This window comes from Phyllobates terribilis, unplaced genomic scaffold, assembly GCF_046119375.1.
Source record: "Phyllobates terribilis strain yellow unplaced genomic scaffold, ASM4611937v1 Scaffold_779__1_contigs__length_684578, whole genome shotgun sequence".
NCBI lineage: Eukaryota > Metazoa > Chordata > Amphibia > Anura > Dendrobatidae > Phyllobates > Phyllobates terribilis.
Genome location: NW_027363539.1, coordinates 53,935 through 81,468, shown reverse-complemented (window position 1 = coordinate 81,468; position 27,534 = coordinate 53,935). Strand labels below are relative to the sequence as shown.

At 47.8% G+C, this 27,534-nt stretch overlaps 9 non-coding genes and 4 pseudogenes across 9 annotated transcripts; all 13 read left to right on the top strand.

Annotated features, from left to right (window-relative positions):
- The first annotated feature begins 92 nt into the window (after positions 1-92).
- LOC141239967 (U2 spliceosomal RNA) lies at positions 93-184 on the top strand (annotated as a pseudogene).
- A 794-nt stretch (positions 185-978) lies between these two features.
- Positions 979-1,161, top strand: LOC141239911 (U2 spliceosomal RNA). The gene has a single exon (XR_012305255.1). It is a non-coding gene; the product is annotated as a U2 spliceosomal RNA (small nuclear RNA).
- A 1,115-nt stretch (positions 1,162-2,276) lies between these two features.
- On the top strand, positions 2,277-2,467 carry LOC141239793 (U2 spliceosomal RNA). The gene has a single exon (XR_012305143.1). It is a non-coding gene; the product is annotated as a U2 spliceosomal RNA (small nuclear RNA).
- A 1,115-nt stretch (positions 2,468-3,582) lies between these two features.
- LOC141239966 (U2 spliceosomal RNA) lies at positions 3,583-3,674 on the top strand (annotated as a pseudogene).
- Positions 3,675-4,467: 793 nt separating this feature from the next.
- On the top strand, positions 4,468-4,649 carry LOC141239932 (U2 spliceosomal RNA). Its single transcript, XR_012305276.1, has one exon. It is a non-coding gene; the product is annotated as a U2 spliceosomal RNA (small nuclear RNA).
- Positions 4,650-5,761: 1,112 nt separating this feature from the next.
- Positions 5,762-5,952, top strand: LOC141239782 (U2 spliceosomal RNA). The gene has a single exon (XR_012305132.1). It is a non-coding gene; the product is annotated as a U2 spliceosomal RNA (small nuclear RNA).
- A 1,115-nt stretch (positions 5,953-7,067) lies between these two features.
- LOC141239964 (U2 spliceosomal RNA) lies at positions 7,068-7,159 on the top strand (annotated as a pseudogene).
- A 793-nt stretch (positions 7,160-7,952) lies between these two features.
- LOC141239931 (U2 spliceosomal RNA) lies at positions 7,953-8,134 on the top strand. Its single transcript, XR_012305275.1, has one exon. It is a non-coding gene; the product is annotated as a U2 spliceosomal RNA (small nuclear RNA).
- Positions 8,135-9,246: 1,112 nt separating this feature from the next.
- Positions 9,247-9,437, top strand: LOC141239769 (U2 spliceosomal RNA). Its single transcript, XR_012305120.1, has one exon. It is a non-coding gene; the product is annotated as a U2 spliceosomal RNA (small nuclear RNA).
- A 1,115-nt stretch (positions 9,438-10,552) lies between these two features.
- Positions 10,553-10,743, top strand: LOC141239758 (U2 spliceosomal RNA). Its single transcript, XR_012305109.1, has one exon. It is a non-coding gene; the product is annotated as a U2 spliceosomal RNA (small nuclear RNA).
- Positions 10,744-11,858: 1,115 nt separating this feature from the next.
- Positions 11,859-11,936, top strand: LOC141239950 (U2 spliceosomal RNA; annotated as a pseudogene).
- Positions 11,937-17,499: 5,563 nt separating this feature from the next.
- On the top strand, positions 17,500-17,693 carry LOC141239901 (U2 spliceosomal RNA). Its single transcript, XR_012305248.1, has one exon. It is a non-coding gene; the product is annotated as a U2 spliceosomal RNA (small nuclear RNA).
- A 6,742-nt stretch (positions 17,694-24,435) lies between these two features.
- LOC141239889 (U2 spliceosomal RNA) lies at positions 24,436-24,626 on the top strand. Its single transcript, XR_012305236.1, has one exon. It is a non-coding gene; the product is annotated as a U2 spliceosomal RNA (small nuclear RNA).
- The last annotated feature ends 2,908 nt before the right edge of the window (positions 24,627-27,534 follow it).

Sequence of the window (27,534 nt, the reverse complement as noted above, 5' to 3'; positions counted from 1 at the left end):
ATGTCTCCTTAACGGGAGTCCAGGAGCTCATCTCCACAAATGGACTTTTCAGGATCCTTGGGTGGCTCCGTAGTTTGAAACCAATTCTGGTTATCGCTTCTCGGCCTTTTGGCTAAGATCAAGTGTAGTATCTTTCGAAAAGGCGGTTTTGGATGTTGGCCGCCCTAGTAGATTGATACATTATGCACACTGGGGTTTAGGCGCTTGTTAGTACGCCAGGTGGCTAATATAGTCATCTGGTGGAAAGCATGGCCCCCCAGGATCGACGCCATTGGGCCGGGGAAGATCGAAAGCCCGAAGTGTGTAGTGCCCCAGGAGTGGTGACCCTGGGGTGCCTTAACTCACTGGGATTGGGAACCCCACTTGAGTTTATGGCACATTTGCACTAGCACTTCAATATTTCTTTCTTCACACACACCCTTATTCCGGGCCTTCTGGCCTTAGGATGGGGAATTTTTCAATTCCCGGTCGAAGGTCCGGGCAGTATTATACTGTGAAACCTTCACTATTTATTTAATTTTTTTTTGTCACTGTGTGTCCACTTTTTCACGTGTGTCCACGTCCTTACTAGGATTTTGTCGGGATGCGGTTCCCTTACGGGTTCCTCTCTTGGCAGGTCTAGGGGGGGAGTGTGTGGCCATCAGGTTCCGCTCCCCCCTGAACCCCACTGGCTCTCCTCTTTCGGGAGGAGAGCGTTGTTGGCTCCCCTCTTCCGGGAGGGGAGCACAGTCTTTGGCTCCCAGTGCCTTGCTCGGGTGAGAACTCGGGCAGGTATTGGGGGTAAGATTGGGTCGCCTCTGGCTCCGGCTGGAGGTGGCTATTTGTCCCTGTTCCTCGCTGTGGCCTTCTGGCTCGGAGGGACGGGGAATGGTTTGGGGGACCCTTCTCCTTTTGGAGAGGGTTTCAAGAAGACCAGCATCCTAGTGCACTTTTTTTTGTGGCACTTGTCACTTTTTTAAGCGCACTCGGGTTTTGTACACGAATTCGGGCTTTCGATAAAAAAAAAAATCTGTTCTTATCAGTTTAATATTTGATACGTCCCCTATCTGGGGACCATATATTAAATGGATTTTTAGAACAGGGAGATGGAAAAAGAGCTTGCTCTGTCCACTCCACGCATTGACCTGGTATTGCAGTATCTCCAGGACCGGTGCACCCCTTCTTTAATGCAGTTTCTAAAATCAGAAAGAATTGAATTCAATGTTTTTTGTTCATTTTGCTTGTTTGTCGGATTTTGGGATGGACTCTTTGGCTTTGCTTTTCTTCTCCTCATTGGATTTTTCATGTTCAAAGTTGCAGAAGCCAGATTACAAGCTCATTTTGGTTCAACTTCAGCAACTGTGCATTGCATTGCCATGTAATGTGATGCAATGCTATCTTTCTAGCTCTCCCTTTTTACTTCCTTTTGGATAAACAGACATATTAGGCAAGCATTTTGGAGCTTTCACCTAAATAACTACAGGTGGTGAGATAAGCTGCACAATATAATTGACCTTTCAGTATATTGTTGCACACACACCATCTATTTAGCAAATGCCCTTGTTATCAACAGCAGCCTTTTAAACTCACCTGAGCTAACAGGTATGTGCGCTGGTTACTCTGCTGCGCTTAAAATTTCTTTTTTGGTTTGCTACAATGCCTTTTCTGAAACGTTGTCTCCTTCTGCTGGAACACTGACTTCTTTCATTTAATGCCTGCAGACTATAAAAGAGAACCCAACCCAAAAAGTTTGGTTGATTAGTCTGTGGCATTCTGTTAAACTGTTGCTTATGGCGGTCTCTGTGAGCTTCTCAGCGACATTCAGCCAGCCAGGTATCCTGCCTGCAGTAGATGGAATGTGGCAATGGAACGCTGGCTGCGCGTGTCATAATAGGCTCTGAGCCTTTATATACCTGTGCACAGCAGCAGCCACCTTCAGTCTGCTGCTGGACAGCCAGCAGCAGCAGCAGCAGGAGAGGTATGTAATCAGGAGCCCTCCTGCTAAGGGTAGACAGCTGCTTGTTCCACCCCACCCCCCGCCTTAATTGGTTCTCCTCCCTTCCAACGGTGTTGAGGCGGGTGGGAACAGCAGGGGGTGAAGGTGCTGTGTTTAAAGAGGTGGAGTTATGCAGATCTAAAACGCGTGGATTGCAGCAGCAGCAAGCCGAAAAGTGCAGGCATGTAAGGGATCTAGAGGTTGACAACATGTCTTCTTAACGGGAGTCCAGGAGCTCATCTCCACAAATGGACTTTTCAGGATCCTTGGGTGGCTCCGTAGTTTGAAACCAATTCTGGTTATCGCTTCTCGGCCTTTTGGCTAAGATCAAGTGTAGTATCTGTTCTTATCAGTTTAATATCTGATACGTCCCCTATCTGGGGACCATATATTAAATGGATTTTTAGAACAGGGAGATGGAAAAAGAGCTTGCTCTGTCCACTCCACGCATTGACCTGGTATTGCAGTATCTCCAGGACCGGTGCACCCCTTCTTTAATGCAGTTTCTAAAATCAGAAAGAATTGAATTCAATGTTTTTTGTTCATTTTGCTTGTTTGTCGGATTTTGGGATGGACTCTTTGGCTTTGCTTTTCTTCTCCTCATTGGATTTTTCATGTTCAAAGTTGCAGAAGCCAGATTACAAGCTCATTTTGGTTCAACTTCAGCAACTGTGCATTGCATTGCCATGTAATGTGATGCAATGCTATCTTTCTAGCTCTCCCTTTTTACTTCCTTTTGGATAAACAGACATATTAGGCAAGCATTTTGGAGCTTTCACCTAAATAACTACAGGTGGTGAGATAAGCTGCACAATATAATTGACCTTTCAGTATATTGTTGCACACACACCATCTATTTAGCAAATGCCCTTGTTATCAACAGCAGCCTTTTAAACTCACCTGAGCTAACAGGTATGTGCGCTGGTTACTCTGCTGCGCTTAAAATTTCTTTTTTGGTTTGCTACAATGCCTTTTCTGAAACGTTGTCTCCTTCTGCTGGAACACTGACTTCTTTCATTTAATGCCTGCAGACTATAAAAGAGAACCCAACCCAAAAAGTTTGGTTGATTAGTCTGTGGCATTCTGTTAAACTGTTGCTTATGGCGGTCTCTGTGAGCTTCTCAGCGACATTCAGCCAGCCAGGTATCCTGCCTGCAGTAGATGGAATGTGGCAATGGAACGCTGGCTGCGCGTGTCATAATAGGCTCTGAGCCTTTATATACCTGTGCACAGCAGCAGCCACCTTCAGTCTGCTGCTGGACAGCCAGCAGCAGCAGCAGCAGGAGAGGTATGTAATCAGGAGCCCTCCTGCTAAGGGTAGACAGCTGCTCGTTCCACCCCACCCCCCGCCTTAATTGGTTCTCCTCCCTTCCAACGGTGTTGAGGCGGGTGGGAACAGCAGGGGGTGAAGGTGCTGTGTTTAAAGAGATGGAGTTATGCAGATCTAAAACGCGTGGATTGCAGCAGCAGCAAGCCGAAAAGTGCAGGCATGTAAGGGATCTAGAGGTTGACAACATGTCTTCTTAACGGGAGTCCAGGAGCTCATCTCCACAAATGGACTTTTCAGGATCCTTGGGTGGCTCCGTAGTTTGAAACCAATTCTGGTTATCGCTTCTCGGCCTTTTGGCTAAGATCAAGTGTAGTATCTTTCGAAAAGGCGGTTTTGGATGTTGGCCGCCCTAGTAGATTGATACATTATGCACACTGGGGTTTAGGCGCTTGTTAGTACGCCAGGTGGCTAATATAGTCATCTGGTGGAAAGCATGGCCCCCCAGGATCGACGCCATTGGGCCGGGGAAGATCGAAAGCCCGAAGTGTGAAGTGCCCCAGGAGTGGTGACCCTGGGGTGCCTTAACTCACTGGGATTGGGAACCCCACTTGAGTTTATGGCACATTTGCACAAGCACTTCAAATTTTCTTTCTTCGCACACACCCTTATTCCGGGCCTTCTGGCCTTAGGATGGGGAATTTTTCAATTCCCGGTCGAAGGTCCGGGCAGTATTATACTGTGAAACCTTCACTATTTATTTAATTTCTTTGTCACTGTGTGTCCACTTATTCACGTGTGTCACGTCCTACTAGGATTTTGTCGGGATGCGGTTCCCTTACGGGTTCCTCTCTTGGCAGGTCTAGGGGGGGAGTGTGTGGCCATCAGGTTCCGCTCCCCCCTGAACCCCCTTGGCTCTCCTCTTTCGGGAGGAGAGCGTTGTTGGCTCCCCTCTTCCGGGAGGGGAGCACAGTCTTTGGCTCCCAGTGCCTTGCTCGGGTGAGAACTCGGGCAGGTGCTGGGGTAAGATTGGGTCGCCTCTGGCTTCGGCTGGAGGTGGCTTTTTGTCCCTGTTCCTCGCTGTGGCCTTTTGGCTCGGAGGGACGGGGAATGGTTTGGGGGACCCTTCTCCTTTTGGAGAGGGTTTCAAGAAGACCAGCATCCTAGTGCACTTTTTTTGTGGCACTTGTCACTTTTTTAAGCGCACTCGGGTTTTGTACACGAATTCGGGCTTTCGAAAAAAAAAAAAAAAAATCTGTTCTTATCAGTTTAATATCTGATACGTCCCCTATCTGGGGACCATATATTAAATGGATTTTTAGAACAGGGAGATGGAAAAAGAGCTTGCTCTGTCCACTCCACGCATTGACCTGGTATTGCAGTATCTCCAGGACCGGTGCACCCCTTCTTTAATGCAGTTTCTAAAATCAGAAAGAATTGAATTCAATGTTTTTTGTTCATTTTGCTTGTTTGTCGGATTTTGGGATGGACTCTTTGGCTTTGCTTTTCTTCTCCTCATTGGATTTTTCATGTTCAAAGTTGCAGAAGCCAGATTACAAGCTCATTTTGGTTCAACTTCAGCAACTGTGCATTGCATTGCCATGTAATGTGATGCAATGCTATCTTTCTAGCTCTCCCTTTTTACTTCCTTTTGGATAAACAGACATATTAGGCAAGCATTTTGGAGCTTTCACCTAAATAACTACAGGTGGTGAGATAAGCTGCACAATATAATTGACCTTTCAGTATATTGTTGCACACACACCATCTATTTAGCAAATGCCCTTGTTATCAACAGCAGCCTTTTAAACTCACCTGAGCTAACAGGTATGTGCGCTGGTTACTCTGCTGCGCTTAAAATTTCTTTTTTGGTTTGCTACAATGCCTTTTCTGAAACGTTGTCTCCTTCTGCTGGAACACTGACTTCTTTCATTTAATGCCTGCAGACTATAAAAGAGAACCCAACCCAAAAAGTTTGGTTGATTAGTCTGTGGCATTCTGTTAAACTGTTGCTTATGGCGGTCTCTGTGAGCTTCTCAGCGACATTCAGCCAGCCAGGTATCCTGCCTGCAGTAGATGGAATGTGGCAATGGAACGCTGGCTGCGCGTGTCATAATAGGCTCTGAGCCTTTATATACCTGTGCACAGCAGCAGCCACCTTCAGTCTGCTGCTGGACAGCCAGCAGCAGCAGCAGGAGAGGTATGTAATCAGGAGCCCTCCTGCTAAGGGTAGACAGCTGCTCGTTCCACCCCACCCCCCGCCTTAATTGGTTCTCCTCCCTTCCAACGGTGTTGAGGCGGGTGGGAACAGCAGGGGGTGAAGGTGCTGTGTTTAAAGAGGTGGAGTTATGCAGATCTAAAACGCGTGGATTGCAGCAGCAGCAAGCCGAAAAGTGCAGGCATGTAAGGGATCTAGAGGTTGACAACATGTCTTCTTAACGGGAGTCCAGGAGCTCATCTCCACAAATGGACTTTTCAGGATCCTTGGGTGGCTCCGTAGTTTGAAACCAATTCTGGTTATCGCTTCTCGGCCTTTTGGCTAAGATCAAGTGTAGTATCTGTTCTTATCAGTTTAATATCTGATACGTCCCCTATCTGGGGACCATATATTAAATGGATTTTTAGAACAGGGAGATGGAAAAAGAGCTTGCTCTGTCCACTCCACGCATTGACCTGGTATTGCAGTATCTCCAGGACCGGTGCACCCCTTCTTTAATGCAGTTTCTAAAATCAGAAAGAATTGAATTCAATGTTTTTTGTTCATTTTGCTTGTTTGTCGGATTTTGGGATGGACTCTTTGGCTTTGCTTTTCTTCTCCTCATTGGATTTTTCATGTTCAAAGTTGCAGAAGCCAGATTACAAGCTCATTTTGGTTCAACTTCAGCAACTGTGCATTGCATTGCCATGTAATGTGATGCAATGCTATCTTTCTAGCTCTCCCTTTTTACTTCCTTTTGGATAAACAGACATATTAGGCAAGCATTTTGGAGCTTTCACCTAAATAACTACAGGTGGTGAGATAAGCTGCACAATATAATTGACCTTTCAGTATATTGTTGCACACACACCATCTATTTAGCAAATGCCCTTGTTATCAACAGCAGCCTTTTAAACTCACCTGAGCTAACAGGTATGTGCGCTGGTTACTCTGCTGCGCTTAAAATTTCTTTTTTGGTTTGCTACAATGCCTTTTCTGAAACGTTGTCTCCTTCTGCTGGAACACTGACTTCTTTCATTTAATGCCTGCAGACTATAAAAGAGAACCCAACCCAAAAAGTTTGGTTGATTAGTCTGTGGCATTCTGTTAAACTGTTGCTTATGGCGGTCTCTGTGAGCTTCTCAGCGACATTCAGCCAGCCAGGTATCCTGCCTGCAGTAGATGGAATGTGGCAATGGAACGCTGGCTGCGCGTGTCATAATAGGCTCTGAGCCTTTATATACCTGTGCACAGCAGCAGCCACCTTCAGTCTGCTGCTGGACAGCCAGCAGCAGCAGCAGCAGGAGAGGTATGTAATCAGGAGCCCTCCTGCTAAGGGTAGACAGCTGCTCGTTCCACCCCACCCCCCGCCTTAATTGGTTCTCCTCCCTTCCAACGGTGTTGAGGCGGGTGGGAACAGCAGGGGGTGAAGGTGCTGTGTTTAAAGAGATGGAGTTATGCAGATCTAAAACGCGTGGATTGCAGCAGCAGCAAGCCGAAAAGTGCAGGCATGTAAGGGATCTAGAGGTTGACAACATGTCTTCTTAACGGGAGTCCAGGAGCTCATCTCCACAAATGGACTTTTCAGGATCCTTGGGTGGCTCCGTAGTTTGAAACCAATTCTGGTTATCGCTTCTCGGCCTTTTGGCTAAGATCAAGTGTAGTATCTTTCGAAAAGGCGGTTTTGGATGTTGGCCGCCCTAGTAGATTGATACATTATGCACACTGGGGTTTAGGCGCTTGTTAGTACGCCAGGTGGCTAATATAGTCATCTGGTGGAAAGCATGGCCCCCCAGGATCGACGCCATTGGGCCGGGGAAGATCGAAAGCCCGAAGTGTGAAGTGCCCCAGGAGTGGTGACCCTGGGGTGCCTTAACTCACTGGGATTGGGAACCCCACTTGAGTTTATGGCACATTTGCACAAGCACTTCAAATTTTCTTTCTTCGCACACACCCTTATTCCGGGCCTTCTGGCCTTAGGATGGGGAATTTTTCAATTCCCGGTCGAAGGTCCGGGCAGTATTATACTGTGAAACCTTCACTATTTATTTAATTTCTTTGTCACTGTGTGTCCACTTATTCACGTGTGTCACGTCCTACTAGGATTTTGTCGGGATGCGGTTCCCTTACGGGTTCCTCTCTTGGCAGGTCTAGGGGGGGAGTGTGTGGCCATCAGGTTCCGCTCCCCCCTGAACCCCCTTGGCTCTCCTCTTTCGGGAGGAGAGCGTTGTTGGCTCCCCTCTTCCGGGAGGGGAGCACAGTCTTTGGCTCCCAGTGCCTTGCTCGGGTGAGAACTCGGGCAGGTGCTGGGGTAAGATTGGGTCGCCTCTGGCTTCGGCTGGAGGTGGCTTTTTGTCCCTGTTCCTCGCTGTGGCCTTTTGGCTCGGAGGGACGGGGAATGGTTTGGGGGACCCTTCTCCTTTTGGAGAGGGTTTCAAGAAGACCAGCATCCTAGTGCACTTTTTTTGTGGCACTTGTCACTTTTTTAAGCGCACTCGGGTTTTGTACACGAATTCGGGCTTTCGAAAAAAAAAAAAAAAAATCTGTTCTTATCAGTTTAATATCTGATACGTCCCCTATCTGGGGACCATATATTAAATGGATTTTTAGAACAGGGAGATGGAAAAAGAGCTTGCTCTGTCCACTCCACGCATTGACCTGGTATTGCAGTATCTCCAGGACCGGTGCACCCCTTCTTTAATGCAGTTTCTAAAATCAGAAAGAATTGAATTCAATGTTTTTTGTTCATTTTGCTTGTTTGTCGGATTTTGGGATGGACTCTTTGGCTTTGCTTTTCTTCTCCTCATTGGATTTTTCATGTTCAAAGTTGCAGAAGCCAGATTACAAGCTCATTTTGGTTCAACTTCAGCAACTGTGCATTGCATTGCCATGTAATGTGATGCAATGCTATCTTTCTAGCTCTCCCTTTTTACTTCCTTTTGGATAAACAGACATATTAGGCAAGCATTTTGGAGCTTTCACCTAAATAACTACAGGTGGTGAGATAAGCTGCACAATATAATTGACCTTTCAGTATATTGTTGCACACACACCATCTATTTAGCAAATGCCCTTGTTATCAACAGCAGCCTTTTAAACTCACCTGAGCTAACAGGTATGTGCGCTGGTTACTCTGCTGCGCTTAAAATTTCTTTTTTGGTTTGCTACAATGCCTTTTCTGAAACGTTGTCTCCTTCTGCTGGAACACTGACTTCTTTCATTTAATGCCTGCAGACTATAAAAGAGAACCCAACCCAAAAAGTTTGGTTGATTAGTCTGTGGCATTCTGTTAAACTGTTGCTTATGGCGGTCTCTGTGAGCTTCTCAGCGACATTCAGCCAGCCAGGTATCCTGCCTGCAGTAGATGGAATGTGGCAATGGAACGCTGGCTGCGCGTGTCATAATAGGCTCTGAGCCTTTATATACCTGTGCACAGCAGCAGCCACCTTCAGTCTGCTGCTGGACAGCCAGCAGCAGCAGCAGGAGAGGTATGTAATCAGGAGCCCTCCTGCTAAGGGTAGACAGCTGCTCGTTCCACCCCACCCCCCGCCTTAATTGGTTCTCCTCCCTTCCAACGGTGTTGAGGCGGGTGGGAACAGCAGGGGGTGAAGGTGCTGTGTTTAAAGAGGTGGAGTTATGCAGATCTAAAACGCGTGGATTGCAGCAGCAGCAAGCCGAAAAGTGCAGGCATGTAAGGGATCTAGAGGTTGACAACATGTCTTCTTAACGGGAGTCCAGGAGCTCATCTCCACAAATGGACTTTTCAGGATCCTTGGGTGGCTCCGTAGTTTGAAACCAATTCTGGTTATCGCTTCTCGGCCTTTTGGCTAAGATCAAGTGTAGTATCTGTTCTTATCAGTTTAATATCTGATACGTCCCCTATCTGGGGACCATATATTAAATGGATTTTTAGAACAGGGAGATGGAAAAAGAGCTTGCTCTGTCCACTCCACGCATTGACCTGGTATTGCAGTATCTCCAGGACCGGTGCACCCCTTCTTTAATGCAGTTTCTAAAATCAGAAAGAATTGAATTCAATGTTTTTTGTTCATTTTGCTTGTTTGTCGGATTTTGGGATGGACTCTTTGGCTTTGCTTTTCTTCTCCTCATTGGATTTTTCATGTTCAAAGTTGCAGAAGCCAGATTACAAGCTCATTTTGGTTCAACTTCAGCAACTGTGCATTGCATTGCCATGTAATGTGATGCAATGCTATCTTTCTAGCTCTCCCTTTTTACTTCCTTTTGGATAAACAGACATATTAGGCAAGCATTTTGGAGCTTTCACCTAAATAACTACAGGTGGTGAGATAAGCTGCACAATATAATTGACCTTTCAGTATATTGTTGCACACACACCATCTATTTAGCAAATGCCCTTGTTATCAACAGCAGCCTTTTAAACTCACCTGAGCTAACAGGTATGTGCGCTGGTTACTCTGCTGCGCTTAAAATTTCTTTTTTGGTTTGCTACAATGCCTTTTCTGAAACGTTGTCTCCTTCTGCTGGAACACTGACTTCTTTCATTTAATGCCTGCAGACTATAAAAGAGAACCCAACCCAAAAAGTTTGGTTGATTAGTCTGTGGCATTCTGTTAAACTGTTGCTTATGGCGGTCTCTGTGAGCTTCTCAGCGACATTCAGCCAGCCAGGTATCCTGCCTGCAGTAGATGGAATGTGGCAATGGAACGCTGGCTGCGCGTGTCATAATAGGCTCTGAGCCTTTATATACCTGTGCACAGCAGCAGCCACCTTCAGTCTGCTGCTGGACAGCCAGCAGCAGCAGCAGCAGGAGAGGTATGTAATCAGGAGCCCTCCTGCTAAGGGTAGACAGCTGCTCGTTCCACCCCACCCCCCGCCTTAATTGGTTCTCCTCCCTTCCAACGGTGTTGAGGCGGGTGGGAACAGCAGGGGGTGAAGGTGCTGTGTTTAAAGAGGTGGAGTTATGCAGATCTAAAACGCGTGGATTGCAGCAGCAGCAAGCCGAAAAGTGCAGGCATGTAAGGGATCTAGAGGTTGACAACATGTCTTCTTAACGGGAGTCCAGGAGCTCATCTCCACAAATGGACTTTTCAGGATCCTTGGGTGGCTCCGTAGTTTGAAACCAATTCTGGTTATCGCTTCTCGGCCTTTTGGCTAAGATCAAGTGTAGTATCTGTTCTTATCAGTTTAATATCTGATACGTCCCCTATCTGGGGACCATATATTAAATGGATTTTTAGAACAGGGAGATGGAAAAAGAGCTTGCTCTGTCCACTCCACGCATTGACCTGGTATTGCAGTATCTCCAGGACCGGTGCACCCCTTCTTTAATGCAGTTTCTAAAATCAGAAAGAATTGAATTCAATGTTTTTTGTTCATTTTGCTTGTTTGTCGGATTTTGGGATGGACTCTTTGGCTTTGCTTTTCTTCTCCTCATTGGATTTTTCATGTTCAAAGTTGCAGAAGCCAGATTACAAGCTCATTTTGGTTCAACTTCAGCAACTGTGCATTGCATTGCCATGTAATGTGATGCAATGCTATCTTTCTAGCTCTCCCTTTTTACTTCCTTTTGGATAAACAGACATATTAGGCAAGCATTTTGGAGCTTTCACCTAAATAACTACAGGTGGTGAGATAAGCTGCACAATATAATTGACCTTTCAGTATATTGTTGCACACACACCATCTATTTAGCAAATGCCCTTGTTATCAACAGCAGCCTTTTAAACTCACCTGAGCTAACAGGTATGTGCGCTGGTTACTCGGCTGCGCTTAAAATTTCTTTTTTGGTTTGCTACAATGCCTTTTCTGAAACGTTGTCTCCTTCTGCTGGAACACTGACTTCTTTCATTTAATGCCCGCAGACTATAAAAGAGAACCCAACCCAAAAAGTTTGGTTGATTAGTCTGTGGCATTCTGTTAAACTGTTGCTTATGGCGGTCTCTGTGAGCTTCTCAGCGACATTCAGCCAGCCAGGTATCCTGCCTGCAGTAGATGGAATGTGGCAATGGAACGCTGGCTGCGCGTGTCATAATAGGCTCTGAGCCTTTATATACCTGTGCACAGCAGCAGCCACCTTCAGTCTGCTGCTGGACAGCCAGGAGCAGCAGCAGCAGGAGAGGTATGTAATCAGGAGCCCTCCTGCTAAGGGTAGACAGCTGCTCGTTCCACCCCACCCCCCGCTTTAATTGGTTCTCCTCCCTTCCAACCGTGTTGAGGCGGGTGGGAACAGCAGGGGGTGAAGGTGCTGTGCTTAAAGAGGTGGAGTTATGCAGATCTAAAACGCGTGGATTGCAGCAGCAGCAAGCCGAAAAGTGCAGGCATGTAAGTGATCTAGAGGTTGACAACATGTCTTCTTAACGGGAGTCCAGGAGCTCATCTCCACAAATGGACTTTTCAGGATCCTTGGGTGGCTCCGTAGTTTGAAACCAATTCTGGTTATCGCTTCTCGGCCTTTTGGCTAAGATCAAGTGTAGTATCTGTTCTTTTAAGAACTCAAGAGCTACGATCTACACTTGACGAGAGCGATCGAACTCGGAAGGAGAAGAGCTTCGGATCCCAGCTGACATCGGAGAACGAAGGCGGATATCGGTGGGAGGAAGAAGCTCTAAAGAATCCAGAAGAAGACGAAGACTCGGAGAAGAATCGGGCTGTCCTGTGGAATCTTCGAGGAAGAAAATCATCGAGACAAAGACCTTTCGGGGAATTTGTCCAGAACACGACGGGAGAAGAATCTGCATAGCTCCACCCATTCCGGGAAGAGTTCCAGATCCAGCTCCAAGAAGTAACTGCAGGAGGAAAGCCATGGCAAGCGCTGCGAGGAAGGCCGAAAAGAAGAGCCTGGAGCTGGGGACAGCCAGGAGGGCCCAGCCAGGAGCCGATTCTGACCCCAAGGACTCTGCCTCCACGACTGGCCAGCAGAAGGGACCCCAGAAGCCCCGCCACGAAGCTCCAGCCCTGGAGCCATGGATGCGGCAGACGGTGGCCCTGAAGCTGAATGAAGTGGATGGGAGGGTGCCGGACATGTCCTCGGACGTGTTCTGCCAGAAGATGCTGCTGGATCGAGGCTTCTCCAGGTCGGACACCCTCAGCATCCAGACCTTCTTGACGGGGATCTTCTTCGTCACCTTCGCCACTGTGAACACCTGCAGGAGGTTCTGGGAAATGGTAAGCGCAAAAGGACCGGATAATTCTTTCTCTGCCTTTACAGGTAGCTGCCCTATCCAGAGGGATGAAAGGAGGATCACGGTCTCCATGCGCAACCCGCACACCCCAGGCCAAGACATCTGTACCTTCCTGAGACGCTTCTGTTTGGTTGTGAAGGAACCCTCTCACATCCTGAATGGACTCGGCTTCTGGACAGGTAAGTGGTCGGTGACCGTTAGACTTCACAGGGACCTGGCGTACTCAGACGGACTTCGGCACCTGCCCCCGACATTCTCCCTGGGCAACTCCTACGGCCTCATCTATTACCCGGACATGCCGCGGAACTGCAGGAGATGCGGCAAGAACGGCCACGAGATGAAGGACTGCAAGGAGGATGCCTGCAGGATTTGTCGAGTGACGGGACACAGCTCGAAGGACTGCCCGAAGAAGACGTCCTGCAACCTGTGTGGGCTGGCGGCTCATCTGTACAAGGATTGCCCCAGGCGTGAGAGATCCTGGGCATCGGTGGTTGCGACGACCCCAGCTACGGAGGACAAGGCCCCGACGACCAGGCCTGTGAAGGTCAAGGACGCGACGACCAAGGCCCCAGCGGCCAAGGCCGAGACGACCAAGGCCAAAGCGGTCAAGGAGTCGGTGGCCAAAGCCCCAGCGACGGTCCCAACAGCTCCGAAGCAGAAGAAAAAGTCAAAGGAGGGTAAGAGTTCTGTCACCCCTCTCTCGATCCCTCCCCCTGCCACCCCCGTCCAATCCCCCCCACCCCGGCCACCCCTGCTGAGGATTCCACTTCCTCTTCCTCCTTCCCCTACTCCTCAGCAGGTGTCCTTTCCCCTGCCCCGGCAGCCACTCTCCCTCCCCAGACCATGGTAGCGGTGGAATTAACCTTTCCTCCACCCGCCGCTATCTATTCCGAGGAGGATTTTCCCCTTCTTGTCTCCCCAGTTCCAACCCGGGGAAAGAGGAAGGTGGAGGACAGCCCTGCTACTGAATCCTCCAAAAAGAAGATTCTGGATTTCGTAGGCGAAAAGGAGGATACCCTCCCTGAGCCAGAAGAGATGGAGCACATGGTTGAGACCCTGGTGGCCGAGCCAGAAGAGGAGGAACTGGTGGTCGCCGAGATCGAGGCCGCGCTGCTTGACCAGATGGAGGAAGAGGGCCTGCTGGTGATCCCGTCACCAGCAGTCAACACCGACGAGGGACCACCCGACCGGAGTGGTAACTAAGGTGTATTGCCTGCGCTAACTTTTTCTTTTTTCCCTACATGATGGCTAATATTAACTTATTTTCCATTAATGTCAGGAGCATCAAGGACAAGTTCAGACGTCAGACTATTTATGCCTTCCTTACTTCCCAGTTGTGTGATGTTTATATGTTGCAGGAATGTTCCCTTCCCTCCTCTAGGTCCTTCAAACATCTGGCCAGGGAGTGGTCCCACGGTCCATCCTACTGGTCCGGTGGGGGTGACTGCAAGTCTGCGGGGGTCGCAATTCTGATCAGGGGGGGCGCATTCACGCTTGAGTCCGTCCAGGAGCTCATCTGCGGCAGGGCTCTTGTTGTAGATGGCAACTGGGCGGGAGAACCTGTCAGGTTCATCAACGTGTATGCGTCCCCACTGAAGAATGAGCGTTTGGAGCTTTTCCAGACCCTGCGGCTTCAGCTTGCCACCACCAGGACCTTAGTGATGGCCGGGGATTTCAACTGCCCCATCGAGGAGGACGGTCGTAGTTCTGGCACATCTGCCAAGTTGGACATCACGTCCAAGCTGCTCATCGAGATGGTAACCGAGGCCTCTCTTCAGGACGTGGTGGGCTCCATGGGGAGAGGCTCCACGAACTATTCGTGGAGCCGACCCGATGGCTCACTCCGCTCCAGGATTGACTTTGTGTTCACCTCTCGGGCAGTCAGGCAGAGTAGGCACTCGATGGTCTCCTGCTTCTTCTCCGACCACAGAGCCATTCACTTACAAGGTGTCCTCGGCGACGGTTTTCCGTCCGGCCCCGGCTCCTGGAAGCTGAATTGTGCTCTGCTGGCTCAGGATGAAGTCGTGGAGGAGCTGAGAGCAGCCTACGCAATGTGGCAGTCCTACAAGGGTAGCTTCCAAACAGTCTCTGATTGGTGGGAATATGTTAAACTTGAGTTTCGCTGTTTCTTTCAGGCCAAGGGTCGACAACAGGCGTGTGAGAAGAGGAGGGACTTCAGAGGGCTGCAGCGCGAGCTGCGGTCGCTGCAGGACCTTCTTCACTGCGGCTGGGACGTGAGGGAGGAGCTGGAGGAGACCAAGAAGAGCCTGAAAAGGCACTTTGAGGAGGAGTCCAAGCGAATCATCTTCCGTTCCAAAGTGGAGAATCTGGAGAAGGGTGAGAAATGTAACTCATTCTTTTTCAGGAAACTTCATGCCGGTCACACGCCCCTGAACGAGCTGCGAGACGAGAGCGGAAACATGCGACGTGGGAAGGAGGACGTGATGAGGGTCGTCAGCGACTTCTACAGCGAACTCTACTCCCACAAGACTACCGACCCCGACGCTGCTGATAAGTTCCTGTCAGGTATCACTAACCATCTTGATCCTGCAGGCACGGCAGCCTTGGACAAACCTCTGATGGTGGGCGAATTGCTCTCTGCCGCTAAATCCTTTAGGACCGGCAGGACCCCGGGCAGTGATGGTCTTCCAGCGGAGCTCTATGTAGCGCTGGGAGACCTCATCTGTCCGGACCTGTTGGACCTGTACGAGGAGATGGTGGTGGAGGGTAGAATGCCTCCATCTTTGAGGGAAGGAATGGTCACGATCCTGTACAAGCGGAAGGGAGAGAGGTGCGACCTGAGGAATTGGCGTCCCATCACTCTGCTCAACGTGGACTACAAGATCCTGGCCAAGACGATGGCGACACGACTTAAGACGGTCATCGGACGGATCATCCACCCGGACCAGACCTGCGGCATCCCTGGACGTCGCATCGCAGACAGCCTCGCTCTCGTGCGGGACACGGTCGAGTACATCAAGGTCCGCCGCGCACACGCGGCCCTGGTCTCCTTGGATCAGGAGAAGGCCTTCGACCGGGTTTCCCACGAGTTCATGGGCCGAGCTCTGCACCGGTTAGGTTTGGGTAACATGTTTTGTTCGTATGTCCGTCTGATGTATTTTGATATCCACAGCTCGGTGTTGGTGAACGGCTGGAAGACTGACCCCTTCCCTGTCCTCTCTGGGGTCAGACAAGGCTGCCCTCTATCACCTCTTCTTTTTGTTTGTGTTATAGAACTCTTCGCAGAGGCTATCCGGCAGAATGGAGAGATCAGAGGGATCACCGCACCGGGTCCGGGACGACACGAGGTCAAGTGCTCGCTCTACATGGACGACGTCACCGTCTTCTGCGCTGATCGTGGTTCAGTCGACGCCCTCGTCCAGACGTGTGAGAGGTTCGGCCGGGCTTCAGGGGCCAAAGTCAACTGCAGGAAGTCGGAAGCCATGCTCTTCGGGGATTGGCAGCCGGCCTCCTCCGCCCCCTTCCCCTTCAACATTCAACCGGATTTCCTCAAGGTGCTGGGAGTCTGGTTCGGGAAGGAAGGAGCGGCCCTCAAGTCCTGGCAAGAACGCTTGGCCAAGGTGAAGCAACGGATCGGACTCTGGAGCCTCAGACACCTCACTTGTGAGGGTAAGGCACTCATCCTGCGTAATGAGGTCCTGCCCGTCTTGCAGTACACGGCGCAGGCCTGGCCCCCACACGTCACTGTGTGCAGGGCCATTACCAGGACAGTGTTTCACTTTGTCTGGGGATCCAAGATGGACAGAGTCAGGCGGGCCGTCATGTACAAGGAGCCTCGCAAGGGTGGGAAGGGCGTTCCAGATATCCCCACCCTCCTGCGATCCTCTTTTGTGTGTGATTGTGTCCGCCGGACTTTGCAAGTCAAGAATGGCTCCGCGGGCAGGTCCATGTCTCGCTTCTTCCTGCTTCTTCTTTGGAGGCGACTCGGCTGGGACAAGTGGGACAGCTCCTTCCCCTACAACTGGACGACGCCATGGTTCTACGGAGACGTCGTTCGATTTGTGGGGGAGCATCAACTGGAGGGACTCAAGCCCGACTTGTGGAAGCCCAAAACTATCCACAAGCTAATCAGAGCCAAGGATGACGTGGAGAACATCACAGGACTTCACCAGGACACGCTGGAGACTGTGTGGACAAATGTGTCGTCTGACAGGCTGACCAACGGGCACAAGGACTTGTCGTGGATGGCGATTCAGGGCGGACTGCCCGTCCGGTCATTCATGCATGCCCGGAACCTGTGCAAGACCCGGTACTGCCCAAGGTGCCCCTTCGTGGAGGAAACATCTTTGCACACTTTTTGGGACTGCGGATTTGCACAGCGCCTATTGACTGCACTTGAGGACGACCTGAGGAACTCTGTCCCCAGGGCGAGCCTATCGCACCATTCTGTGCTTTACGGACTCTTCCCTGGGGTTCATACCGTCGGAGCCATCCAGGAGGCTTGGCGCCTTATGAACTGCTTCAAGGATGCCGTTTGGGTCGCCAGGAACCGGCTCATCTTGAGGAGGGAGAGGATGTCCATCTAGGACTGCCGCAGGCTGATCCACAGCCTGCTCAGAGACTATTCCATCATGGACGGTCCGGAGGACGAGGACGAGGACTAAACCCCTCCTCCCCCTCTCCCCTTATGTGTCTTGTCTTTCAATAAAGCTTCGGGCCTGTGATTTTCCCCTCCCCATCCCCTTTTTCCCAATCCCCATCCCTTATCACGGTTCGTCGTACTGTATTGGTTGACATGCTTTTTCTTTCAGATTGAGTGTTTTGTGTAGCATAGGGGTGTGATGTGTCTAGTTAGTGCGTCGTATCCTCATGCTATGTAAATATGATGTAGAATTCTGTGTGTACTGGGCTGCGGCACTGTACACTGTCTGTTAACTTATTTTTTGTGCTAATAAAAGATATATTCAATCAAAAAAATCTGTTCTTATCAGTTTAATATCTGATACGTCCCCTATCTGGGGACCATATATTAAATGGATTTTTAGAACAGGGAGATGGAAAAAGAGCTTGCTCTGTCCACTCCACGCATTGACCTGGTATTGCAGTATCTCCAGGACCGGTGCACCCCTTCTTTAACCCCTTAATAACATCTGACGTACTAATACGCGTCTGTGCCCTGGGACTTAAGAGCCAGACCCGTATTAGTACGTCATCGCGATCGCGCCCGCACACAGGCTGTGCGGGCGCGATCGCCGCCGGGTGTCAGCTGATTGTCACAGCTGACACCCGGTACTATGTGCAGGGAGCGGTCACGCACCGCTCCCAGCACATTAACCCCCGCGATGCTGCGATCGAAGTCGATCGCGGCATTGCGGGGGCAAGGGGAGGTGATCGGCGATACTCACCTCCTCTTCCGGCTTCCAGCGCAGTCTGCAAAGGCTTCCCGGGTGTTGCCATGACGACCCGATGTCGTCATGACAACATCCGGGTCACCAGAGAGCAGGAAGATTGCTTGGACATGCGCAGTGCATCTCCAAGCAATCTTCACACTGTGCACTTCTGACAGCCTTCATGGCATAGGGATGGTGCTCCATTCCTGTGCCATGCAGGCGATCAGAAAAAAAAAAGTGAAAGTCCCAGAGTGGGACAAAGTAATAAAGTGTATAAACTGTGTGAAAGTGGAAAAAAAAAAAAAAAAAAAAATGTGCAAAAATATTATAAAAAAATAAAAAAAATAATACACCAAAAATAAAAATATAATGTACCCATCAATAAATATTATTATAAAAAAAATAAAAAAAAAACAATAAAAGTACACATATTTGGTATCGCCGCGTCCGGAACAACCTGACTTATAAAACTGTCCCACTAGTTAACCCCTTCAGTGAATACGGTAAAAAAAAAAAAAAAAAAACCAAGCAAAAAACAATGCTTTATCACCATACCTCCAAACAAAAAGTAAAATAACACGCGATCAAAAAGACGTATATAAATAAATATGATACCGCTGAAAACGTCATCTCGTCCCGCAAAAAACAAGCCGCCATATAGCTCCATCAGCCGAAAAATAAAAAAGTTATAGCTCTCAGAATAAAGCGATACTAAAAAATATTTATTTCTATAAAATAGCTTTTATTGTGTATAAGCGCCAAAACATAGAAAAATGATACAAATGTGGTACCGCTGTAAACGTACTGACCCGAAGAGTAAAGCTGCCTTATCAATTTTACCACACGCGGAACAGAATAAAAAAAAAAAAAAAAAAACAATTCCTGAATTGTTGGTTTTTGTTTATTCTGCCTCCCAAAAATCGGAATAGAAAGCGATCAAAAAATGTCACGTGCCTGAAAATGGCACCATTAACAACGTCAAGTCATCCCGCAAAAAACGAGCCGTCACATGACTGTCTGCCAAAATCTGGAAAAATTATAGCTCTCAAAATATGGCGATGCAAAAACTAGATTTTACAAAAAATGCGTCTTTTAGTGTGTGACAGCTGTCAGTCATAAAAACCCCATATGATTCTGGCATTGCTGTAATCACACCGACCCGAAGAATAAAGTCGTCTAATCACTTATACCGCACAAGGAACGGCGTCAAAAATAAACTCTTGAGTTAGGATTGGGCTAGGGTTAGGGCTGGGTTTGGGGCTAGGGTTGTGCTGGGGCTAGGGTTGTGCTGGGGCTAGGGTTGTGCTGGGGCTAGGGTTGTGCTAGGGTTAGGGCTGGGGTTGGGATTTTTTTCAAAAGTAAGAAAAAAAGATGACGATATGGCGACTAGTGTTGAGAGCAAGTGCTCGCTACTTGAGTTTGCATCGGGTGCTCTGGTATGCATTTAGTATCGTGGGTATTTGAGTGACATGCTCGAGTCTCTGCCCCATATGCTTCGCGGCCAAAAAACTTTACGGGGATTGCCTGCCATGCACGAGCGATCCCCGCATGTTTTTTTTTGGGTGTCTAATAACCGTGAAACATGCGGAGCAGGGACTCGAGCATGTCACTCGAGCACACGCTGTACATGGTGCATACCTGAGTACCCGATGCAAACTCAAGTAGCGAGCACTTGCGCTCAAGAATAATGAAAACTTATTCAATATGATGACCTAATGTAAACAAATAATGTGCCGTACCTCTGGGTTCAAAATGTTCACTATACACCTTAATAAAATCTTTGAGGGGTATAGTTTCCAAAATGGGGACACTTGTGGGGGAGCTCCACTGTTTAGGCACATCACGGGCTCTCCAAACGCGACATGGTGTCCGCTAACAAATTGAATGGAAAATCGGCTCAAATTGTTAGCGGACGCCATGTTGCGTTTGGAGAGCCCCTGTGTGTCCAAACATTGGAGCTCCCCCACAAGTGACCCCATTTTGGAAACTAGACCCCCCAAGGCACCTATCTAGATGCATAGTGAGCACTTAGAACCCCCAGGTGCTTCACAAATTGATTCGTAAAAATGAAAAAGTGAAAATAAAACACTTTTTCATTTTTATGAATCAATTTGTGAAGCACCTGGGGTTCCAAGTGCTCACTATGAATCTAGATAGGTGCCTTGGGGGGTCTAGTTTCCAAAATGGGGTCACTTGTGGGGGAGCTCCAATGTTTGGGCACACAGGGACTCTCTAAATGCAACATGGTATCCGCTAACAAATTGAATGGAAAATCGGCTCAAATTGTTAGCGGACACCACATTGCGTTTGGAGAGCCCCTCTGTGCCCAAACTTTGGAGCTCCCCCACAAGTGACCCCATTTTGGAAACTAGACCCCCCAAGGCACCTTTCTAGATGCATAGTGAGCACTTGGAACCCCCAGGTGCTTCACAAATTGATTCGTAAAAATGAAAAAGTGAAAAAAAAAACACTTTTTCATTTTTATGAATCAATTTGTGAAGCACCTGGGGTTCCAAGTGCTCACTATGAATCTAGATAGGTGCCTTGGGGGGTCTAGTTTCCAAAATGGGGTCACTTGTGGGGGAGCTCCAATGTTTGGGCACACAGGGACTCTCTAAATGCAACATGGTATCCGCTAACAAATTGAATGGAAAATCGGCTCAAATTGTTAGCGGACACCACATTGCGTTTGGAAAGCCCCTCTGTGCCCAAACTTTGGAGCTCCCCCACAAGTGACCCCATTTTGGAAACTAGACCCCCCAAGGCACCTTTCTAGATGCATAGTGAGCACTTGGAACCCCCAGGTGCTTCACAAATTAATTCGTAAAAATGAAAAAGTGAAAAAAAAAACACTTTTTCATTTTTATGAATCAATTTGTGAAGCACCTGGGGTTCCAAGTGCTCACTATGAATCTAGATAGGTGCCTTGGGGGGTCTAGTTTCCAAAATGGGGTCACTTGTGGGGGAGCTCCAATGTTTGGGCACACAGGGACTCTCCAAATGCAACATGATATCCGCTAACAAATTGTCGGCTCAAATTGTTAGCGGATATCATGTTGCATTTGGAGAGTCCCTGTGTGCCCAAACATTGGAGCTCCTCCACAAGTGACCCCATTTTGGAAACTAGACCCCCCAAGGCACCTATCTAGATGCATAGTGAGCACTTGGAACCCCTAGGTGCTTCACAAATTAATTCGTAAAAATGAAAAAGTGTTTTTTTTTTCACTTTTTCATTATTACGAATCAATTTGTGAAGCACCTGGGGGTTCCAAGTGCTCACTATGCATCTAGAAAGGTGCCTTGGGGGGTTTAGTTTCCAAAATGGGGTCACTTGTGGGGGAGCTCCAAAGTTTGGGCACAGAGGGGCTCTCCAAACGCAATGTGGCGTCCGCTAACAATTTGAGCCGATTTTCCATTCAATTTGTTAGCGGATACCATGTTGCATTTAGAGAGTCCCTGTGTGCCCAAACATTGGAGCTCCCCCACAAGTGACCCCATTTTGGAAACTAGACCCCCCAAGGCACCTATCTAGATGCATAGTGAGCACTTGGAACCCCTAGGTGCTTCACAAATTGATTTGTAAAAATGAAAAAGTGTTTTTTTTTTCACTTTTTCATTATTACGAATCAATTTGTGAAGCACCTGGGGGTTCCAAGTGCTCACTATGCATCTAGAAAGGTGCCTTGGGGGGTCTAGTTTCCAAAATGGGGTCACTTGTGGGGGAGCTCCAAAGTTTGGGCACAGAGAAGCTCTATAAACGCAATGTGGTGTCCGCTAACAATTTGAGCCGATTTTCCATTCAATTTGTTAGCGGACACCATGTTGCATTTAGAGAGCCGCTGTGTGCCCAAATATTGGAGCTCCCCCACAAGTGACCCCATTTTGGAAACTAGACCACCCAAGGCACCTATCTAGATGCATAGTGAGCACTTGGAACCCTCAGGTGCTTCACAAATTGATTCATACAAATGAAAAAGTGTTTTTTTTTTCACTTTTTCATTGTTACGAATCAATTTGTGAAGCACCTGGGGGTTCCAAGTGCTCACTATGCATCTAGATAGGTGCCTTGGGGGGTCTAGTTTCCAAAATGGGGTCACTTGTGGGGGAGCTCCAATGTTTGGGCACACAGGGACTCTCTAAATGCAACATGGTGTCCTCTAACAAATTTAACGGAAAATCGGCTCAAATTGTTAGCGACACCATGTTGCGTTTGGAGAGCCGCTGTGTGCCCAAACATTGGAGCTCCCCCACAAGTGACCCCATTTTGGAAACTAGACCCCCCAAGGCACCTATCTAGATGCATTGTGAGCACTTGGAACACTCAGGTGCTTCACAAATTGATTCATAAAAATGAAAAAGTGTTTTTTTTTTTCACTTTTTCATTGTTACGAATCAATTTGTGAAGCACCTGGGGGTTGCAAGTGCTCACTATGCATCTAGAAAGGTGCCTTGGGGGGTCTAGTTTCCAAAATGGGGTCACTTGTGGGGGAGCTCCAAAGTTTGGGCACACATGGGCTCTCCAAACACAACATGGCGTCCGCTAATTATTCAAGCAAATTTTACAATCAAAAAGTCAATTAGCGCTCCTTCCCTTCCGAGCCCTGCCGTGCGCCCAAACAGTATTTTTTCCCCAAATATTGGGTATCTGCGTGCCCAGGGGAAATTGCACAACAAATTTTGGGGTCCATTTTTTCTTGTTACCCCTGTGAAAATAAAAAAAATTGGGTCTAAATTAACATTTTTGTGAAAAAAGTTAAATGTTCATTTTTTTCTTCCACATTCAAAAAATTCCTGTGAAGCACCTGAAGGGTTAATAAAGTTCTTGAATGTGGTTTTGAGCACCTTGAGGGGTGCAGTTTTTAGAATGGTGTCACTTTTGGGTATTTTCTGTCATAAAGACCTCTCAAAGTGACTTCAAATGTGATGTGGTCCCTAAAAAAATGGTTTTGTAAATTTTGTTGGAAAAATGAGAAATCGCTGGTCAAATTTTAACCCTTATAGCTCCCTAACAAAAAAAAATTTTGGTTCCAAAATTGTGCTGATGTAAAGTAGACATGTGGGAAATGTTATTTATTAACTCTTTTGTGTGACATATCGCTCTGATTTCAGGGCTTAAAAATTCAAATTTTGAAAATTGCAAAATTTTCCAAATTTTCGCCAAATTTCCGTTTTTTTCACAAATAAACGCAAGTGATATCGAAGAAATTTTTCCACAATCATGAAGTACAATATGTCACGAAAAAACAATCTCAGAATCAGGGGGATCCGTTGAAGCGTTCGAGAGTAATTACCTCATAAAGTGACAGTGGTCAGAATTGTAAAAATTGGCCCGGTCATTAACGTGCAAACCACCCGCGGGGCTTAAGGGGTTAATGCAGTTTCTAAAATCAGAAAGAATTGAATTCAATGTTTTTTGTTCATTTTGCTTGTTTGTCGGATTTTGGGATGGACTCTTTGGCTTTGCTTTTCTTCTCCTCATTGGATTTTTCATGTTCAAAGTTGCAGAAGCCAGATTACAAGCTCATTTTGGTTCAACTTCAGCAACTGTGCATTGCATTGCCATGTAATGTGATGCAATGCTATCTTTCTAGCTCTCCCTTTTTACTTCCTTTTGGATAAACAGACATATTAGGCAAGCATTTTGGAGCTTTCACCTAAATAACTACAGGTGGTGAGATAAGCTGCACAATATAATTGACCTTTCAGTATATTGTTGCACACACACCATCTATTTAGCAAATGCCCTTGTTATCAACAGCAGCCTTTTAAACTCACCTGAGCTAACAGGTATGTGCGCTGGTTACTCTGCTGCGCTTAAAATTTCTTTTTTGGTTTGCTACAATGCCTTTTCTGAAACGTTGTCTCCTTCTGCTGGAACACTGACTTCTTTCATTTAATGCCTGCAGACTATAAAAGAGAACCCAACCCAAAAAGTTTGGTTGATTAGTCTGTGGCATTCTGTTAAACTGTTGCTTATGGCGGTCTCTGTGAGCTTCTCAGCGACATTCAGCCAGCCAGGTATCCTGCCTGCAGTAGATGGAATGTGGCAATGGAACGCTGGCTGCGCGTGTCATAATAGGCTCTGAGCCTTTATATACCTGTGCACAGCAGCAGCCACCTTCAGTCTGCTGCTGGACAGCCAGCAGTAGCAGCAGCAGGAGAGGTATGTAATCAGGAGCCCTCCTGCTAAGGGTAGACAGCTGCTCGTTCCACCCCACCCCCCGCCTTAATTGGTTCTCCTCCCTTCCAACGGTGTTGAGGCGGGTGGGAACAGCAGGGGGTGAAGGTGCTGTGTTTAAAGAGGTGGAGTTATGCAGATCTAAAACGCGTGGATTGCAGCAGCAGCAAGCCGAAAAGTGCAGGCATGTAAGGGATCTAGAGGTTGACAACATGTCTTCTTAACGGGAGTCCAGGAGCTCATCTCCACAAATGGACTTTTCAGGATCCTTGGGTGGCTCCGTAGTTTGAAACCAATTCTGGTTATCGCTTCTCGGACTTTTGGCTAAGATCAAGTGTAGTATCTGTTCTTATCAGTTTAATATCTGATACGTCCCCTATCTGGGGACCATATATTAAATGGATTTTTAAAACAGGGAGATGGAAAAAGAGCTTGCTCTGTCCACTCCACGCATTGACCTGGTATTGCAGTATCTCCAGGACCGGTGCACCCCTTCTTTAATGCAGTTTCTAAAATCAGAAAGAATTGAATTCAATGTTTTTTGTTCATTTTGCTTGTTTGTCGGATTTTGGGATGGACTCTTTGGCTTTGCTTTTCTTCTCCTCATTGGATTTTTCATGTTCAAAGTTGCAGAAGCCAGATTACAAGCTCATTTTGGTTCAACTTCAGCAACTGTGCATTGCATTGCCATGTAATGTGATGCAATGCTATCTTTCTAGCTCTCCCTTTTTACTTCCTTTTGGATAAACAGACATATTAGGCAAGCATTTTGGAGCTTTCACCTAAATAACTACAGGTGGTGAGATAAGCTGCACAATATAATTGACCTTTCAGTATATTGTTGCACACACACCATCTATTTAGCAAATGCCCTTGTTATCAACAGCAGCCTTTTAAACTCACCTGAGCTAACAGGTATGTGCGCTGGTTACTCTGCTGCGCTTAAAATTTCTTTTTTGGTTTGCTACAATGCCTTTTCTGAAACGTTGTCTCCTTCTGCTGGAACACTGACTTCTTTCATTTAATGCCTGCAGACTATAAAAGAGAACCCAACCCAAAAAGTTTGGTTGATTAGTCTGTGGCATTCTGTTAAACTGTTGCTTATGGCGGTCTCTGTGAGCTTCTCAGCGACATTCAGCCAGCCAGGTATCCTGCCTGCAGTAGATGGAATGTGGCAATGGAACGCTGGCTGCGCGTGTCATAATAGGCTCTGAGCCTTTATATACCTGTGCACAGCAGCAGCCACCTTCAGTCTGCTGCTGGACAGCCAGCAGCAGCAGCAGCAGGAGAGGTATGTAATCAGGAGCCCTCCTGCTAAGGGTAGACAGCTGCTCGTTCCACCCCACCCCCCGCCTTAATTGGTTCTCCTCCCTTCCAACGGTGTTGAGGCGGGTGGGAACAGCAGGGGGTGAAGGTGCTGTGTTTAAAGAGGTGGAGTTATGCAGATCTAAAACGCATGGATTGCAGCAGCAGCAAGCCGAAAAGTGCAGGCATGTAAGGGATCTAGAGGTTGACAACATGTCTTCTTAACGGGAGTCCAGGAGCTCATCTCCACAAATGGACTTTTCAGGATCCTTGGGTGGCTCCGTAGTTTGAAACCAATTCTGATTATCGCTTCTCGGCCTTTTGGCTCAGATCTGTAATGGGTCTAGTCATTTGGCTGTCTGTGCGTTAACTCTTGGCCCTGTGGCATCGCCATTTTATGGCTTAAGCCACTTGCTGCTATAAGGAGTTGGCCAGTAGACACGACTAGCGATAATGGGACGCATTCGATACGCTGGGCCCGGTGAGGCTCGAGTGAAGTTTGGAATCCAGATTGATGTGGAAGAAGGCAAAGAAGGAATCTTTACCCTCAGCTTCGTGGTGAAGGAGATTTTGTTTGGACTCCTTGAAGTGAAGAAGGAAGAAATCTTGTGCCTCCAGCAATTCAAAAGCAAGTATAATCTTGTATTTACTTCTATGGCTGTTTGCAACAATTTCTATGATTGTTTGAAAAAGAATCTGGACAATCAATATTTGGATGGGCTGACTTTTGTCATCTTGTATTGCTCCAAAGAGGTACCTCTGACTGTTTTCATGTACAACCCACATGTGGACTTGGCTTTGATTTATGCCTTTCTAAATAGGCACTGCTATATTACCAAGGTGGCAGTAAAAGTCATGAATGAGGAGGAACTATGGACCGGTAAATATCGTTTCATGGTCAAGTTCCGGGAAAGTCCTGATGAACCAGGGGGTATACATTATCCTCCATCAAATTTTTCCATTGGGAGTGAGCGGGGTTACCTGTTCTTCCCCAATGCGCCCAGGTTTTGTCGTCATTGTAGGAGGTATGGCCATACTCAGGAAGCATGCGACATCAGACAGATTATTTGCAGGAAGTGCAATGAGGTGGGTCATTCTTCCAATAATTGCAAAAATGAAATAGTCTGTAACCTCTGCGGAGAGAAGGGGCATGCCTTCAGAGACTGTATATTCCATCCTGGTTCATATGCGGGGGCAGCGGGAAGGGGAAGGAGAAGAAATGAATCTCCTGCACCCACAGCTACAACTCCGACTGCTCCAACTCCGACTGCTCCGATATCTACTCTGGCTTTCCTGGATGAGGAGGAGGCTCGGGTTGCTTTTCCAGAACTGGTTCGTGTGAATGTAAGAGGAAATATGGAGCTGGCACCTGAGCCACCGGTGCAGAGGGCCGCGTCTGTGGCTTCAGATGTCAGTGAGTCTGAGACGATAACTGATGATCGTATAGGCATGGAAGTGGCCCCGGTGGAGGATCTGGAGGCTGAAATTCCAGACATGATGGTTACATTGCAGGGGGAAGAGGAGTCTGATCTGACCAGAACACCGCATGTGGCCTGGAGCGATGTCGTTTCTGACCTTGAGGAGGAGGGAGGTCAGGGGGACTTTGACCCCCAGCGGCGGGATTATAGTTCAGATGAAGATGGAGGCGCTTCAGTGAAGAAAAAGAAGAAAACTGAACCATCCTTTTCCCCTTTAAGTGACTGCAGTGTGAGTCCAGCCCGGGTGTACCCTACTGCATCCGATCCCCAAGATGTGTCTTTTTTGGGGGAAGGCACAAACTACGATATCTGCACGTCCAGCGTCCTACCCCCAGAAGGGTTAGGATGATGTACAGGTGGGCATGTTGTCGTGACCTGCCACATCAAATTAATAGATGGGTGCCCAAGTTGCTCTCAGCATCTTGTCGCTAAATGTTCGGCTGATTAAATCTGAGTCGAGAAGAGTGGCAATTTTGGACTACTTGAGCAACTTGGATGCGGACGTATACTGTGTCCAGGAGTGTGGGATCTCCGATCCCTTAAGTGAAAATGCATGGCCTTTAGGTCAAAGTGTGTGGTCTGGTTCTGTATGTAATAAAAATTGTGGGGTAGGTGTTTTG